This window comes from Manis javanica, chromosome 4 (assembly GCF_040802235.1).
Source record: "Manis javanica isolate MJ-LG chromosome 4, MJ_LKY, whole genome shotgun sequence".
In the NCBI taxonomy this organism is placed as follows: domain Eukaryota; kingdom Metazoa; phylum Chordata; class Mammalia; order Pholidota; family Manidae; genus Manis; species Manis javanica.
This window is the reverse complement of record NC_133159.1, coordinates 23,934,105-23,951,848: the sequence shown is the minus strand read 5'-3', so window position 1 is coordinate 23,951,848 and position 17,744 is coordinate 23,934,105. Positions and strand designations below refer to the sequence as shown.

Genomic DNA, 17,744 nt, shown 5'->3' with positions numbered 1-17,744 from the left:
CTGATTTCCTTGCTTCTGCCTTCGCTCCCTTCCGTGCATTCTCAACAGATTCAGATGTCACCCCTCTGCTGAAACCCTTCAGTGGCTAAATTGATGAGTAAATGCCAAACCCTTACTCAGAGCTACAGGGTGTCATTTGAGCTGGCTTCCTGAGACTTCTCTTACCACATTTTCTTCCCCTCCCATCACAGCTACACTGGCTCTGCCTCAGACTGTTCACTCTTACTTCAGAGACTCTGCGTATTCTGTTTACTCTGCCTAGAAATCTCTCTCCCAAAATGCCCATGTGACTGGCTTTCCAGATCTCTTTCTTTATTCCAATGCTGCCTTCTTGGTGAAAATTTTCCTGGACACTGTACCCAAAATTTCACACCCTCCACTGATATTATTTCCCATTCTCCTTCCCTATGGTGTTTTCTGTTCTTTACTTTTCTTTCTTTCTTTCTTTTTTTATTTTTTTGGTCCTGAGGACTTATCACCATTGAAGAGAACATATATCCTGGTTTATTGCCAGTTTTCCCACTAAAATGTACACTTCATTTATAGCAGGGTTTTGGTCAGTTTTATTCACTCTTGAATCTCCATCTCCTTTAACAATGACTGTCATATACTAGGTTCTTAAATATTTATTGAATAGATGTATGAATGAATGAATTTGGAAAGAGAAATGAGGTCTGTTGACTCATTCCATTGCTCTATGCTATCTATCCAAACTCAGTGTCTCTGTGATATACAAGTAGCTATTTTATGATACCCACACCAGGCCGCCTGTGCTGCTGGGGTTCTTGGAGAGTAGCCAATAGATGGTACCCTCCTTGCTTGGAAAAGTTCTGAGCCATTTGAGAAATAAGATGAAGGGATAAGGCATATAGAAACCAAAATACCAGCCTTAGTATTGAGAAACCTGCTCTTGGGGATAGTGGCTTATGTCTGTGAATAGGTGTGCTTCCTAATATTGACCCCAGAATTAGGCCAACTTAACAAGCCATTCACTGGCAGTGTCTGATACTGTAGAACTGCATATACCAGCTCTTTATCCCAAACCCACAAATCAAATAACTTCTCTTCTTTAGGGAAGGAGTGAGTTGGAGGCAGAGAGAAGCTGGGAGAGTTATGCACATGGGTGCCTTTCCCATGGAAGGGAAATGTCAGGAGGAAGCTGTGAGTGTTTCCCATATAAAAATCCCAAACTCTTCTTTAAAAAAAAATCAAAACACCTTTATTGATATATAATTAACATACCACAAAATTCATTCTTTTAAAGTATACAAGTCAGTGATTTTTAGTATATTCATGGAGTTGGACAACCATCATCATGCTCTAATTCCAGAATATTTTCACTGCCCCCAAAAGAAACCCCATACTCATTAGCAGTCACTCCCCATCCCTCACCAACCCCTGGCATCTGCTTTCTGTTTCTACGGACTTGACTGTTCTGGCCATAAATGGAATCACAAAATATGTGACTTTTGTGGTTGGCTTCTTTCATTTAGCATAATGTTTTCAAGGCTCATCCATGTTGTAGTATAAATCAGCACTTCATTCTTTTTTATTACCAAGTAATAGTCCATTGTATCGATATATCACATTTTGTTTATCTATTAATCAGCTGATGGACATTAGTTGTTTCCACTTTTTGGCTATTATGAATAATGCTGGTATCAACACTCATGTACATGGTTTTTGGTGTGGACATGTTTTAATTTTCTTGGGTGTATAACTAGAGGTGGAATTGCTGGGTCATGCAGTAGCTCAATGTTTAACATTTTGAGGAGCTGCCAAACTGTTTTCCAAAGTAGCTGTACCACTTTGCTTTCCTACCAGCAATGTTTAAAGTATACAAAGGCTCTAATATCTCGATATTTTCACCAACACTTGTTATTGTCTATTTTAATTTTAGCCATCTTAGTGGGTGTGAAGTTGTATCTCATCATGGTTTTGATTTTAAGCATCTTTTCATATGCTTCTTGGGCATTTGTATATCTCCTTTGGAGAAATGTCTTTCCAAATTCTTTGCCTATTTTTAAATTGAACTATTTGGCTTTTTATTGTTGAGTTTCAAGGGTTCTTTCTAAGAGTTTTATGTTTTCTTCTAAGAGTTTTATGGTTTTAGTTCTTACATTTAGGTCTATGATACATTTTGAATTAACTTGTTTATATGGTGTGAATAGGAGTCCAACTTCATTCTTTTACATGTGGATATATAGTTGTCTTCACATTCATATCTAAAATTAACTGACCTTAAATATAAGGGTTTATTTCTGGACTTTCGTTTCTATTCCATTAATCTATATAGTTTTCCTCATGCCAGTACCACATATTATTTTACCTATGTAACAAGCTATGTAATAAGTCTTGAAAATATTTTTTTCAAGATTGTTTTTGCTCTCCTGTGTCCCTTGCATTTCCACATGAATTTTAGAATCAGCTTGTCAATTTCTGCAAAGAATGAGCTGAGGTTTTGATAGGCATTGCATTGAAAGTATAGATCAGTTTGGGGACCATTAACCGTTTTATACCCCAGAATGCCGTCTGTCCATTTTAATCCATAAACATGAGATTTATTTCATTTAGGTCTTCTTTTATTTCTTTCAACAGTTTTTTGCAATTTTCAGTATACAAGTCTTGTACTTCTGTTAAATTTATTCTTAAGTATATTATTATTCTTGATGTTATTGTAAATGAAGTCATTTTCTCAATTTTATTTTCAAATTGTTCATTGTTAGTTATTATGTATCGAACATGTCCCCACAGATTCATATGTTGAAATCTTAACCTCCACTGTGATGGTGTTAGGAGGTGGGGCTTTTGGGAGGTGATCAGGTCATGAGGGTAGAGACCTCATGAGTGGGATTAGACCCCTTATGAAAGGGACCCCAGAGAAAACACCTGTCTGCCACCTGGAAGAGGGCTCTCACCAGAACTCGGCCATGCTGACACCTTCATCTCAGACTTCCAGCTTCCAGAACTATGAGAAATAAATTTCTGTTGTTTATGTCACCCAGTCTATGGTATTCTATTATAGTGTATAAAAATTCAACTGATTTTTGTGTATTGATTTTGTATCCTGCAACCTTGATGAACTCACTAGTTCTAATAGCTTTTTTTTGGTACCTTAGCATGTTTTACATATTATCATAATACCTGCAAATAGAGATAGTTTTACTTTTGACTTGCCAATCTAGATGCATGATTCCCAACTCTTATCCCTTTTGCCTATTTGTCTTTCATTCTTCTCACACATAGACTTTGGCTAATCTCCTGGTGTTTTGCTTTCACCTTGGAGTAGGAATTTGGAGACCCGTGTTCCAAACCAAGCTTGGCTGCTGATCCATTCCTGTTTCTTCAGGTATAAAATTATTTGAAGCGATGACAAATTACAGTGAGATAATATATATGAAAATTATAATTTTCCCCCTTCATCTTCTAGGTACCAGGTCCCATATTTAACAGCGCTATTGCAATGTTTCATCTCCAGAAGGCACCAGTCACATAGAAAACAATGTGAATAATGCTCCCCGGAGGTGTGCAACAAGATTATCCTGATTCTAAGTGCTTATCTTTAATCTTCACAATAATGCCACGAAATTGATGTTACTAATTCAATTTTAGATATGAGAAAATTGGGGTTCAGAGTATTTAAGTGATTTACTTACAGTCATACAATTGGTGAGTCTGAAAGTCTAGATTTGAACCCTCGTCTTTCTGATCCCATTTTATCAAACTCTTCTGAAACATATTATTTAAAATAAAATTTATCTTGGAAAAAATAACACATGAACATGGTAAAGAATTTAACAGTACAAAAAGATATACAGTGAGAGTAGTTCTTCTACTGCCATACTCTCAGTCCCTCCATCCCCAGAGGCAGGCATTATTATTGGTTTCTGGTGTTTCCTTCTGATATAGTCTATATATGTCTAGATACAAATGTGTAGTTATACGGATCCTTATTTAAGACACACACACTCACACTACTGTTACATGTCTTTTTTTTTTCAAACTTAATCATAAATCTTAGAAGTCATTCCACAGGAGCATATACAGATCTACCTCATTTTTTAACAGCTGTGTACTATTACGTTTTGTCTAAACATACCCATGCTGAAGGGTATTTAGATTGTTTCCACTCTTGTTGTTACCAACGATTCTGTAGCAAACATCTTTGTATGAATTTATTTGAACATGTCAAGCTGCCTTCTTGGGAAATAACATTAATAGGTAAAAAGAACTATACAAGGACGAGGGATTTCATGAGTAGGTTGATTGCAGTTGCCTTTTTGCAACCCTCGTTCTACTTTCTCAAGCCTCACATCCTGACCGTCAGTGCTCTCTAGTGAACAGGAAAGCTCTCCATCACTTGCTCTAGCAGTTGGAATAGAATGTCTACTGAGAGCCTCTAGCTTAGAGTGGCCAGCACTGTCCAGACTGGTTTGCAGTCATTAGGCTCAGCCTGGCTAAGGCCAGGTCATGGTCTGTTGTGGGGTGGGGTACAGATGCTAGTGTGCAGCACACTGATGACTGTAGGGAGTAGCTCCAAGTCACGCCTCTGGGTGGGGATGACTGGCCATCAGCATGCACTGAGTGTGGGGTTTGGCTAGATCAGGTTCTGACATGTTCTGACCAAGAGAGGGCAGTAGGGAGCTACCTAGCACTTGTGTGGACTCATGGAAGACTCTTCTTGTACCAGTTGATTCTGTCTGGAGCATCTCCACAGAACATTGGGCAGCTAGGTAAATCTCCCCATTCCTGAAGAAGGAAGATGTGTTAGAGGACGTCTGGTAGTACATGCATTGAGGACAGTCTAGGAGAAAATAAAATCAAGGCCCCCATGAAAACAGCTTATTTTTTTTCTAATACAATGCACATACACTATAAAAACTTCAAATAATATGTTAAAGTACAAAGAAGAAAAAAAGCTGCCTGAAATCCATGGCAAGAGACAACCACTGTTCATATTTTGGGTAATATTTTTGTAACCTGCCTTTTTTTTTAACTCAGAAAATGTTGTAGACATCTGTTCTTGTCAATGCCTTTAATGTTAAGGGCCTCAGGACTTGTACTTACATAAATGCTTCTTAAATTTTTCCACCCAAGTTGCCCCAAAGGCAGAGAAGATGAATGAGTGCATTGCTGGACAGGTGAGACAGTGTGTATGGTGCTGGAATGTAAGAGAGAGGGAGAAATGTCTTTAATGGGCTTTTACCTTAAAATTCAGAGAAAATTTGCATTATTACTCCTCACGGCATTTTGCATTCTACTTGATGTTTATTTCATTTCAGAATATTGTATCTTCTCTCCTCCAAATCTTCATAATATTATATTGTATGTATATATCATCATCTAATAAGCGAAGCACGGTATTGGACATTTAAATCACTTCAGTTGCACTCTGAACACTACTGCAGTGAGCATCTTTTGCATATGTATTTTTTCTTGTTTGATTATATCATTAGAGTTCCAGAAAGGGCATTTTTTAAAATAAAGATACTGTCTCCCTCCTCAATGCTTTTGAAAAATTGGCACAAATGAGATGACAAAAGTATTGGTGGGGAGAAGAGTTGTCCCTTGAAGCTTCCTTTTCTAGCCTGGGCTGGTACCTACCAGTGGACTGGCTCTAGGCTTAAGCACAACCCCTCTTCTGCATTCAGCACATACTGATTACATCAATTTTTGGTGCCCAGCACTGTGCTAGGCTCTTTTTCTACCTTATCGGTCTTCACAACAACATGGTAGGTAGTCATTATTATTCCCCTTTTACAGAGGAGGAAGCCAGTGAATCCAGGTGCTTTGGCTGAGGTTATACAGCTAGTAATTGGATGTGAGGGTGTCTCAATTCAGGAAGCCAGGACCTTTGTCAGCTTAGTTAACAGGACACATAGCTATAGACTTATTCCTAGGATGGTTGCCTAAAATCCTTTTGGTTGTAAAAGCAAAAGCAAAACAAAACAAAGCAACCCAACTCTAGAGCTATTTTAAGTTAAAAAAAGTGGGGTGGGAAGGGTGATGGTAGGGGAATTTATGAACACACAGAAATTTCATGGAACCTAGAAGAAGTAATGAGTCTCATGAGGGATGAGAGAACAACTCTTCTCTCTCCCTCTCTCTTTGGGAAATCATGGCCCTGGACCTCTACTTCCATATGTGCATCAACCTCATTCTTCTGTGACAAGTCGGTGCCATGAATGTGACCTTCTCCCAGCTCCCAATTTCACATCCTAAGTTTAAGCATGAAGCTCAGAATGAACTAGGATCTCTCAGTCCTAAATTCAAATCCCCAGGAGAGATAATCTGATCTGATTATGACGTGGTACATGTCCACTTCTGGGCCCATCCAGTTGTGACTTTATGGTCAGGGTTTGGTGGTAGAAATAGGGCTCTGTCTAGTCTGTGGGTAGGGAGCAGTTCCTAGAGAGGGGATCATTGTGGTCTGGGCAGATTCCTATAAAACTCTATGTGTTTGTCTACCATGACTCCCTATCTATAAAATACAAATATTTAGTAAGTGAAAGAAACCTAACTCAAGATGAGTTAACGAAAAAGGGAATTTATTGTCTCTCACAGAATAGTCAAGGGTTTGGCTTCAGGTGCAGTTGCAACTATTTACTCAAAAAATACTGTCAGGAAATTCAACCATTGTGGGAAGCAATATGGTGGTTACTCTAAAAACTAAAAATAGAAATACCATTTGACCCAGGAATTCCATTCCTAGGTATTTACCCAAAGAACATAAGTTATCAGATTCCAAAAGACATATGCACCCCTATGTTTATTGCAGCAATATTTACAATAGCCAAGAGATGGAAGCAACCTAAGTGTCCATCAGTAGATGAATGGATAAAGAAGATGTGGTACATATACACAATGGAATATTATTCAGCCATAAGAAGAAAACAAATCCTACCATTTGCAACAACATAGATGGAGCTAGAGGGTATTATGCTCAGTGAAATAAGCCAGGCAGAGAAAGACAAGTGGCAAATCATTTCCCTCATTTGTGGAGTATAACAACGAAGCAAAACTGGAGGAACAAAACAGTAACAGACTCACAGACTCCAAGAAGGGACTAGTGGTTATCAAAGGGGAGGAGTGTGGGAGGGGCGGGTGGGGAGGAGGGAGAAAGGGATTGAGGGGTACTTTGATTGGCACACATGGTGTGGGGGGGATCATGGGGAAGACAGAGAAGGCAAATAGTGACTCTGTGGCATCTTACTATAGTGATGGGCAGTGACTGCAATGGGGTGTGTGTGGGGATACGATAATATGGGTGAATGTAGTAACCACATTGTTTTTCGATGTGAAACCTTTATAACAGTGTATATCCATAATTCTTTAGTAAAAAAGAAATTAATGGTAAAGATTAGCCTGACCCTACTGAATCATCATAAATTTTTAAAGCATTTATTTTTATTAAGTTTTAGCCAATATTGTTAAAAGAAAAATCCTATGACAATAAGCTGAAGCTTACCACACAGGATGGTAGTTTCCACAGCTGCCTGGTGTACTGCAAAAAAAAAAAAAAAAAAAAATGACACCACAAGCTTGGAGTCCTACAGACCTCCATTCAACTTCAGTACCTACAGTGGAACAAATTGTTTAACCTTTCTCAGTCTCATTTTTTTATCTTTAATATGAGGATAATAACATCTATCTCAGCAGATTGTTGTGATGATTTTCTAACCATAAATCACCTATCACAGTATAATTAATATTTATGAAACTTTGGAAGAGAATTCTCTACTTACAGAATTTGTTTTCTAGGACATTGGCTTGGTGGAGCAAGTCTATTAAGAAAACTTCAGCAGGATATCAAAAGTTACAAAAATAATGTCATTGCCTTCCCACTTAAAAAATAATCCATTTTAGCAATCCTATTTGGAGATTTCCATATATTTTTTAATTCTGTCATGATATATTTATTATTTATTCATTGAAAATAAAAGTTTGTATGTTTAACTGTAAAAAAAAAAAGTAACTGTCAGGAACCTCTTTCCATATCTTAGATATTTTTCTGTGCTTTAGATAGGCTTTCTCCTCATGGTGGTAATATGACCACTAGCAGCTCTAGGCTCATATTCTCAAGACTTAGTTTCCTACGTGGAAAGCAAACTTCTCCTTTCCAATAGTTTCAGCTCTGATTGGCTTTGATTGGGTTTTAAGTCCACCCTGAACCAATCATAGTGGCCAGGGGATAGCCATCTCTGATTGGCTAGCCCTGGGTCACATGAATAACCCTAGCGCTGAGGTGAGTCAGCCACCTTGAGCTGGTAAAAGAGAGTTCCCCAAAGGAAAAATAGGATGCTGTTAACAGAGATTCCAGAGCTTTCTATGCTAAAGCAGTGGATTGTGATTTACACGAATAACCTAGATGTGTTAAAGAATCCTAGTGGTGAGGAGATACTTTTCATTTCTTTTATTCAATATATGTTTATTGAGGGTTCTATATGTGCCTAGCACTGTACTAGGCTCAAGGAATATAATAGTGAATCAGACAGATAAATGAGTATCTATTATGTGCAAAACATTGTCCCAACTCCATTTCCTTTCCCTCCCTTCCATGTAAAGAAAGAGAAAATGGTGACCTTCTCCTCTAGGAGTTTACAATACATGAAGGCAGCTAATACAGTGCTAAGTGATAAGAGTAAATGGCAAATGCCCAGAAAGTGTGCTGAGAGGGCTGGGCTTAGAAGGAATACTACTACTACTGGCAATAATAACGATTATAACGGCTGACATTCATCCAGCACTTACTGGATGCTGGCACTGTGCTAAGAGCTTTCTGGACAATATCTCCTTTTAATCCAAATAACAAGCAGATGAAAAATACACCCCATTTTACAGAGGAAGGAATTGAGGCTCAGAGAGGTGAAGTGCCTGGCTCAAGAGCACACAGCCAGGGAGTCTGCACTTGAATGAAGATGTCTGATGCCAAAGCCTCTAACTTTATTATATAGTCCTGGGCCTGGAAAGAAGGGCAAGAGGTTGGGGCAAGAAATGCAAGCATGTAGTATACTTGGGGGCAAGGAGCCAACAAGAAGACACTTTGTTCTTCCCTCTATGTATAAGGTTTTCTCTGTTTCTCCATTCACAAGGCGGAAAGGGGCTGTTCTCAGCTTTGGGTCCAGTGCCTAAACCTGACTCTCTGGTGCCAATTATACTGGCAGCCCAGTAGGCCAAATATGGTGCACAAGATATGCTTAGCTTGTGGCATTTAAAAGAATGAATTAGTGCCCAATATTCAAAAATTAGGAAATTTCACATAAAAATCTGGAAAATCAGAATATCTGATGGTCTGAGGTTGTATTCCCACAGCAACCATTTGCTAGAGCAAAGTAGCAGCTGCTACCTTTAGATGAGGCACACACCCTCCATTTGCCACACTTGCCCATTCCCCATTGCCTTTCAGTGGGCTGTGTCACTCATTTTCACTACTGGTGTGACCCTTGGTGGCATTTGGACTAGAGTCACTATTTCCAGTTTCATATTCCCAGGAGATAGAATCAGCTCAGCTTGGGTCAAATGTGTACCTCTGCTTCAAAGCACTGTGATGATACCAGGGGAGGTTTCAGTGAAGTCAACATGAGGTCTAGGGGTACCTCTTCAGCAAGGTCTGTGAGTGCCCATGGGTCCTCAAGAAAAAGACTATAGTTGGGCAGACATGCCAAGACAAGTCTAGTACAAAGGGAAGAGAATGAAGGCCTAGAAACCACATAAAATGTAATAATCTAGGCTTCAGGTCATGGAAGGCCTGAACTAGAGCAGAAACAGTGGGGATGGAGGGGAAAGGAAGAGATTTATGCAGAGTCTGGTGATTTGTGAATAGGGCAGGAAGGGGCAATGATGATGGACATTTGAGTCTCTGGCTTGCATAACAGGTAAAATGTGGTGTCATTCATCGAGGTTGGCAACACAGGAGGAGGAACAGGTTTTGGGTGGAGATAGTTTAGTTTTGGGCATGTTGAACTGGCTGTGCCTGGGGTCATTCAAGAAGAGTTGTGGTTTGGGAAGTCACCAGCAAAGACCTGGGAGCAGATTAAAACTGGGATGGGGCATGAAGAATCAGAAGGGAAGAGGGCTAAGAGCAGAACTGTGAAGAGCAACATTAAGGAATGGAGAGCAGGCAGCAGCCTGTACCAAAAAAGTGCTTGTTTCAGAGAGAGGAGGACCAGGGGGCTGGGGCCTCCCAGAAGCTTAGGAAGGAGAGTTTAAAGAGGAGAGTGGTCAAGTGTTCAGAGAGGGCAAGAAGGAAAGGCCCGAGACAGTCTTGGATTTGGCAATTGAGAGATCATCAATGTGTGTGATGGGAGTGGAGTGATTGGGCAGAAATCAAGTTGCAGGGGCTGAAAAATGAGTGGCAGGAAGGATGAGAGGCATGGTGTCCATTCTCCCAGGACGGGGGTGTAGAGAGAAGGAGAGAGTTTGTCTCAGGACAGTTTGTGTCAAGATTCCATGGGAAGGTCTGGCTGCAGGGTAGAGACCCAGGTGTAGCTAATGATTTGCTCTGGGTACAGGAGGGCCTGGGAAGGACTCAGGTGTCAAGTGGTGTCTTGTATGTCTAACCTGAATGAGAGCTCATCTTAAGGGCCAGAAGAGGGAATTACCCTAAGAGGAGGCCCCAGCTTTGTGGCTGGGTTTTCCCCACTCTGCATCTGGTTTCCTTGATCACTGATTATCTTGGGCTGGTTTTGCTTAATGACTCAGGAGCTTGAGCAAGCTTGGCTTACTTGGTTTCACGGCTCTGGGGGAGGGGAGGTTAGAGTCTTTCCTGATAACAGGGAAATAGTCATTAGATATTGAAATAAGGACAATTAGGTTGCAGCTTCAAGAAAAAGAAAAAAGACTCTTTAAGCACTAGAGAGTACTAGTGTTTGGATCTGGGAGCAAACAGCTAATGCTGGGATCCTTTTCCTCTCTGCCTTCCCTGAAATCTTAGTACAAATAACAATATCTAACAGTTATTGAATGCATTTACCATTGCGAGGCATGGCTCTATGGGCCTGTCAATGACCCTTATTATCCCATTTGACATGAAGAAGTTGAGAGTTAAGAGACTTGAAGTAACTTGCCTGGGGCATCCAGCCAGTAGCTGGAAGAGCTGAGAATTGACTGCCAGGGGCCTGTGTTCTTTACAGCTATACAACACTGAGCTGCTTAGGATGGCTCCAGGTGACCAGCAAGACTGTGGGATTGGTGAAGGTCCTCCTAAATGAAGATCTTAGGCAAATGACTGGAAAACAAGCTTCTCTCCAGCTAGAATTTGTACTGGGAAGGAAGGTACAGGATCCTCTGAGCTGGTTCTGAGACTCCTGGTCACCCAAGACCCCTTTCCAGGGCTCCCTCCTGAAGCTTATCCCTTAGAAGCTCAGGGATAAAGTGTCTATTCATTAGGGCCCCCAGAGCTGGGTCTAGAAGCTAACCCTGGCATCAGCCAGTGGTTATTCCCTCCCTCCTTGAGCCTGCCTTCCCTGCTCTTCCCTCTGGACTCACACCTGTTATCTTTTTCCTGTGTCCCTGAGCCCAGGGTACATGAAGCTCAGGTGGGCACAGTATCATTTTCTCCCTAAACTGTCCCCAGAGCAGGGACAATTTTGTGTGCTGCTGGCCCCTTCTGTCAGTATGCTACTTCCAAGGGTTCCTGTGGAATCCAGGCTTCAGTAAATCTAAAGAGGAGCAAGTGGGCCAAGCGGTGAGCCTGCGATTGCATTAGGTGTGATGCACTCCCTGCCCTTTCCCCCAACTCAGTCTCCAGGGGAGCCCTGTAGGGCCAGGCCCATGCCTCTCTGCTTCATTCAGTCTAGGAGAGTTAAGGCTAAGGTCAAGGTGAAAAGGAGGATGCTGGGGAGGGATGTGGACTTCAAACTGCACTCTCCTTGGCCTGGGAGAGAAATAGTCAACACATTTGAAAACTGAAGAAGGTGCAAAAATAGAGTGGCCAGAGGAAGGGGTCCAAGAAGGCTGGGAAAGTAATGTTTAGAGAATGCCAACCAGGTGCCATGTAACAATAGTAACAATAATATCTGACTCAGGACGCGTCAAGCACTGAATCAGGAGCTCTACTTCTGGAATAAGAAGTAACTGGCATTTTATCATATGCTGGCCCTATGTTGTTTACATGTATTCTCTTATCTAGTTCTATTAACACTCTTATGAGTTAGTATGATTATGATTATTCATTTACAGGTGAGGAAACTGAGATTCAAAGGGGTTAAAGTTCAGAATTATCCATTGTTACTCAGTGGTGCATTGGAGAGTCAGGGTTTGGATCCAGGTCTGTCTGCTGTTTTTCATCATTATAAATGAACATAATTTTTCTCAAGACTAAGGCAGTTGTAATTAGCTTTGGTTTACAGATGGAGAAACTGAGGCTCGGGAAAGTGAATTGACTTGCTGAGATCATAGTGCAAGTCTCCACTTAATTTTATGCCCTCAGGCAGAGCTCTTGTGGGCCCTAGAGGGAGAAACCCTTGCGGGAGTGTTCTAGAGAGTCCCTTTCAATACAGTGTGGGTTTCATATCCTTTCTCCCCTTCCTACAAGGTCACCTGTCTGGACAGATAGAACTGGCACCTGCCTCTGTGAAGTCACTTAGAATTCTGACTTACAGTCATCTGCTGATCCAGCTTTCCCCCTGGACAGCCAGGTCTCTGAGGGTCAACTCTGTGGCAGGGGCTGCAGCTCAGCCACAGATGGCTATTCTTTCATCTTTCTTCTAGTGCCTGGCCCACAGGAGAGCTTGTTTGAATGAATAAATGGTTCACTGAGGAGCTGGGATTTGAACTTAGGTATTTGAGGCTGCACCAGAGCTGTTTCCACTCCCTCCCTCTGCAGCAGGCCCCTCTCACCTAGTGAGGGCTTGTTACACAGGCCAAAACACAAATGGCCAAAGCAGCAGGCAAGCTGACTTAGACTCCTTTCCCTCACCTCCCCTTTCTTTTTCTAGAAGCCAGGGAGAAACATAAAAACTCAAATGTGCCCTGAACCAGTCTCAACCCCTCAGTTAAGGAATGCAGAAGGTAAGGAGTCACCATGGTAACAACAGCGTCAGGTATGTAGGTGAGTACTTAGTTCCTGCAGACTGTGGGAAGGCCTGCCCAGGACTGGTCTGAGGGTTTGCGCTTTCTGGCTACAGGGGAGCTGCATTTCATTTGTTCCTCTTAATGGAACATTACAGGAGGCTTTTGCTTTTCATTGCTTCCATTTTCTTAAAAGTGGAGAAGGAGGAAAAACCCCATTTTCCTTCCCCTCCCACCCTCTCAGAGAAACTTCAGAACACCAGCATTCCCATCAGAGGCCCTGCTGCCGCTGATCATGAAACCCCGTCATCACTTAAATCACTCTATTTTAAAGGTTTGTGAAAACTGCCCCAAATTGATTTTCCCGTATCACTTCTCTCTGTTATTTCTGTGGTTTCTCCTCTTCAGTGCTGTGTTTTCTGGGAGCAGGAGAGCAAGTCTATATGGAAACTGGAGGTACTCTTCTGTTGCTTGGGAACCAAAAATTAAAGTGCCTGAGAGGGTAGAACATTGTTTTTCTTTCTTTTACTTACTCACGTACTTATGTATTTATTTTGACCTTGAGTCAGTTGGCTTACAGATTCCAAACTTAATTTAGCTTCAGAACTTAATCACTTTGAGCAGAGAATCTTAACACCACAGGGATGGAAAGAACCTTAGCAGTCACCTGTCTCAAAAAGTCCTCAGACTTTTAGATGTCATCAATTGTCAAAAGTTTAAAAAATTAGGAGGGGGACCCAGATATGGTTGTCAGCTTTTAGTCTGGCCAAATGAGAACATTAAAGAAAAACAACTATCATGTTCTACAACCACTGCTTCATAAGAAAAGGACATTTGAATACCAAAATAAGTAAGAAGGGTATACTCTCAGAATGAAAGGACTGTCCCTTACACTGACTGAATGTAGTATATGAAAATTCACCTCTTTATCCTTATTTTTCTCCCTTCCCCAGGCACTAGCACCAGTCTGAAGGTAGACATTTGAGAACCATTGACATGGTTTACTGTCCTGTATTCCTTGGAGATGGTGTTGTGGCCTCTGTTTGGATACCTGTGGCAGCTGGGGTGCTGACTACCTTACCTCTTTGGATCATGCAAGCTGGATCATGTTACCTTTTCTCATCACCTCTCTCTTGCCTGCCCTTCTTCAGGCTGGTTAATGTCCTTCCTATGTGCTCCTGTATCTCCCCTGCAGTTATCACTTTTGGAGTACTTATCTCATGGTGTTGTAATCGCCAGCTGACACATCCCTCAACAGCAAGATTGCCAGCTTCTTGAGGGCAAGGTCTCTATTTGTTCACTGTTGTTGGATTCTCAGGCCCGTCACATGGCAGAAGCTCATCAGTAATTATTGACTGAAGAAATGAGCTTTTACCCACCAGACTAATGAAGTAATAATCATGAAAATAACATTTATTTAATATTTACTGTACCGTCAGCACTTTATGTGCTTTTTGATCAGCAACAGGTTTTTATGTCAAGGCATTTGGAATAAAATGAAAATGGTAAGCATGTCGTTTTAAAAGGAACAGTCCCTCTTGGAATTTATCCCACAGAATTCCCCTAAAAGGGTTCCAAGATGTATGTACAAAAAAGTCCATTGCAGTATTGCTTATAATATCAAAAAATTGGAAATAATCCAAACAGCTATCACTAGGGAACCTGTTACATAAATTATAATTCAGCCATACTATGTAGGCAGTCTTTAAATGATTAAGGTAGATCCAAATGTACTGACATGGAAAACTGTCCAAGCCATTATAGTTAAGAGAAACCATTTCTGTTACACACACACGTGCATGCATATATGAATACACAAAAAAACATGACTGTACAGAGAAAAATCTAGAGGAGCAATATAATACAAGGTGTTGATACCACTTCTTTAGGTATGATTGTGGGGGACTTTTACTTCATTAAGCATTCATCTCTACAATTAAATATTTTAAAAATAAGAATGTCTTATTCTTTTACAGCTTTATTAGAGTATAATTTCATACCATAAAATGCACATATCATTTTTAAGGCTGGGAATGGTGGAAGATTTTTAAAAATACAACCAGAAGAAAAGGTTTCTGACATTGAGGCTAATCTAATCTTTTGTCCCTTTGCTTGGCCTTCTATTCCCTTCCCCACAATGGGTCCCCCCACCCCTGCTCAAACCTTCAATACCTCTGAATGGCCTGGGGAACTCCTTTTCTTTACCTGGGCCTATAAAAGGAAGAGTTGCAGGGGATGACTTCTGAAGTTCTTTCAGGCATTAATTCAGGTGTTAGGTGAGTTTGTAGTCCTTCTGCTCTCTCTCTCCTACCAAAACTGGGGAAAGGAGTCCTCTTGATTTCACAATGTGACCTTGATTGCCCCATTCCTGGTGCTTTGATGCCTCAGTGTGTAGAAACATTATCATGGTCAGAGAGCATATATTAAACATTTATACACACACAGATAACTTAAGTCACTCTGAAAGAGGCTGCAATAATGAAAAGTGTTTACACTGTTAAACCAACATCCAGAATGTAGGTAGATTGTAACCACATTCCCATTAGGAGAGGCAGATGGCATAGTGGTTGAGGGTGTGGGGCCCTGGAAAAATGCTCCCTGGGCTTAAATCCTATCTCTATCATGTTTTAGCTGGATGACCTTGGTCAAGTGGCTTTGTTTCATGTTACTTATGGCTCCCCATAAGTAAAATGAGGATAATAATAATTCCCACCTCCTAGGATTGCTCTGAAAATTGGTTAGTATACATACACAGTGCTTAGCACATAGTGCGTGCCCAATAAATGTTAACTGTGAACATCACCTCCTAATTCCTTTTGTTGTGTTGGCAAATTTGCTGCTTCACTTCCAACAGCTCTTGTTTCAGTTATTAATAAATTCTTTGTTATTTTCCAACTGCTAAACCGGGAAACTAAGTCTTGAGGAACCAGAGAATGCTGTGAACTGAAGCCAGCAGGCAGGGCAGCGCCAGAGGTTAAAGTACTGGCTGGAGTCCGCAGCTGATTCTCAGTACCGCCTGGGGCAGATCCCCACGCTCTCTAGCCTCAGTTGCTCCACCTTTGGTGAGATAAAATGAGGAAGTTGAGACAAGTTTCTGAAAGCTTGCTCTACCTGCCAGTTCCTAAACTTTTCTTTCAGGATTTCTGGCTGGAATCCAGTTACACCTGACAGCTGTGGAGATGGGGATCCTAATAGCTGACTGGCCGCGGGAAGGATCCTGAAGGAGGCCTCGGCCTTCCAGGGCACTCAGGCCACAGCCGAATCAGCCTTGGCTTTCCAGCTCCAACCGGCGCGGGGAGAGGGCACTCGGGCCCGTGCACCCACCCCCGGAGCGAGCCTTGAAGTTTCTCGGAATTCACAGCTCCTCCGCCTCCCCCGCCCCCTCTCCACCCGCCACCCCCACCCTCATCCCCTGGCCCAAACAGCACGCAGGTAAGTTCTTCGGTCGCAGGCAGCTGCTGAGAGCAAACTACCGGGGTCTGTGCATGACTCCGGGGCTTCCCGCAGAAGATCGGCCAGGGAGGTTCCTGCAGCCGGCGGTAATCGGCGCCCTGCCCCTTTGCCTCCGCCCCAGTATAAGACGGTTGTAAAATTCCGGAAAGAGATTAGAGGCAGGGGATGGGTGGAGTAGTGAATCAGTACATTCCTTCCTCCCCCTGCCTCCTCCTCCCCCGTTATCACTTTGGGAGGGTTGGGTCCTCTCATGGCCTTCTCCTGACCGGTCCACTGGCAGGGTCCTGACAAGCTAAGCAGTGCTGGGCTGGAACCTCCCAATCTCAGCTGAATTTGTAGGGGCTGGATCGCTTATTTTGCAGCTCATGACCCCATTTGGTTTCAGGTTGGGAATTTTGGTCGTTTCTTCCAATTGGGCCTTTTCCATCAGAGCAGTTCATAGGCCTGCGTGTGCAATTCTTAGTAGCACCCATTTACTGAGTAAGCTCCTACTCTGTGGCAGGGTCCGTGCTGGGTCAGTCAGTCTTAGCTTCCTAAACCTTTGCAACGTAGGCATGCCTTGTCTCTTGTTAGAAGCAAGCAATCTGGAAGCTCAGAAAGGTTAGGTAAATTGTCCACGGCGACACAGTGGCAGAACCAGGAATGATTCCAGCTCGATGGTTCCCACCAGTCCATGTTCCATACATTTCCATCAGTCTGCCTTTATTTTAGGACATTGAGAGGCAATACTTATTAAAGGGTAGGGAAGTAACATGTATGGACCACCTCCCAACATGCTGGGACTTTAAATATATTGTCTTTAATCATTTACTTTTTTATGACAACCCCCTGAGACAGATGTGATCACCAGGCCCATATTACACATGAGGAAGCTTTAGAAGTCAGTAATTCAAGGGGCAGAGCTGGGATTCTTGTACAGTCATAGTACAAACCACAGTTAATGTGTATATAGTACTTAACACTTACAGAGCACTTCATTTTACTTCAGTTTACAAGATCTTCATTTCAGAACTATCCCATTTCACAGATGAGTATAGAGGTTCACTCATGAAGTTAAGCCATCTGTCCAAGGTCACCAAGCTAATAGTAAGTAGTACAGCCTGCAATTTTGAAATAAACACTATTGGGCCAGAGTAACAAAGCTCACATTTATGGAACACTTACTATGTGTCCAGCATGGTGCTACCTGAGTTATATATACTGACTTCTATAATGCTCAAAACTGCCTTAGGAGGTAAGTACTATTATCTTTTCCATTTTACAGATGGGAAAACTGAGGC

General features: G+C 41.8%; 1 long non-coding RNA gene across 3 annotated transcripts in view; it reads left to right on the top strand.

Moving 5' to 3' along the window:
- The window catches only part of LOC108407401 (uncharacterized), a 41,791-nt gene extending 25,356 nt beyond the window's left edge, over positions 1–16,435 (top strand). The window contains exons 2-5 of one of the 3 annotated variants that reach the window (XR_005059133.2): positions 3,247–3,349; positions 12,939–13,051; positions 13,256–13,345; positions 13,965–16,435. This is a non-coding gene — a long non-coding RNA (uncharacterized lncRNA). The remainder of the gene's footprint in view (positions 1–3,246; positions 3,350–12,938; positions 13,052–13,255; positions 13,346–13,964) is intronic. The other 2 variants (XR_012130100.1, XR_001855742.3) reach the window with 2 other exon arrangements.
- Positions 16,436–17,744: the final 1,309 nt, after the last annotated feature.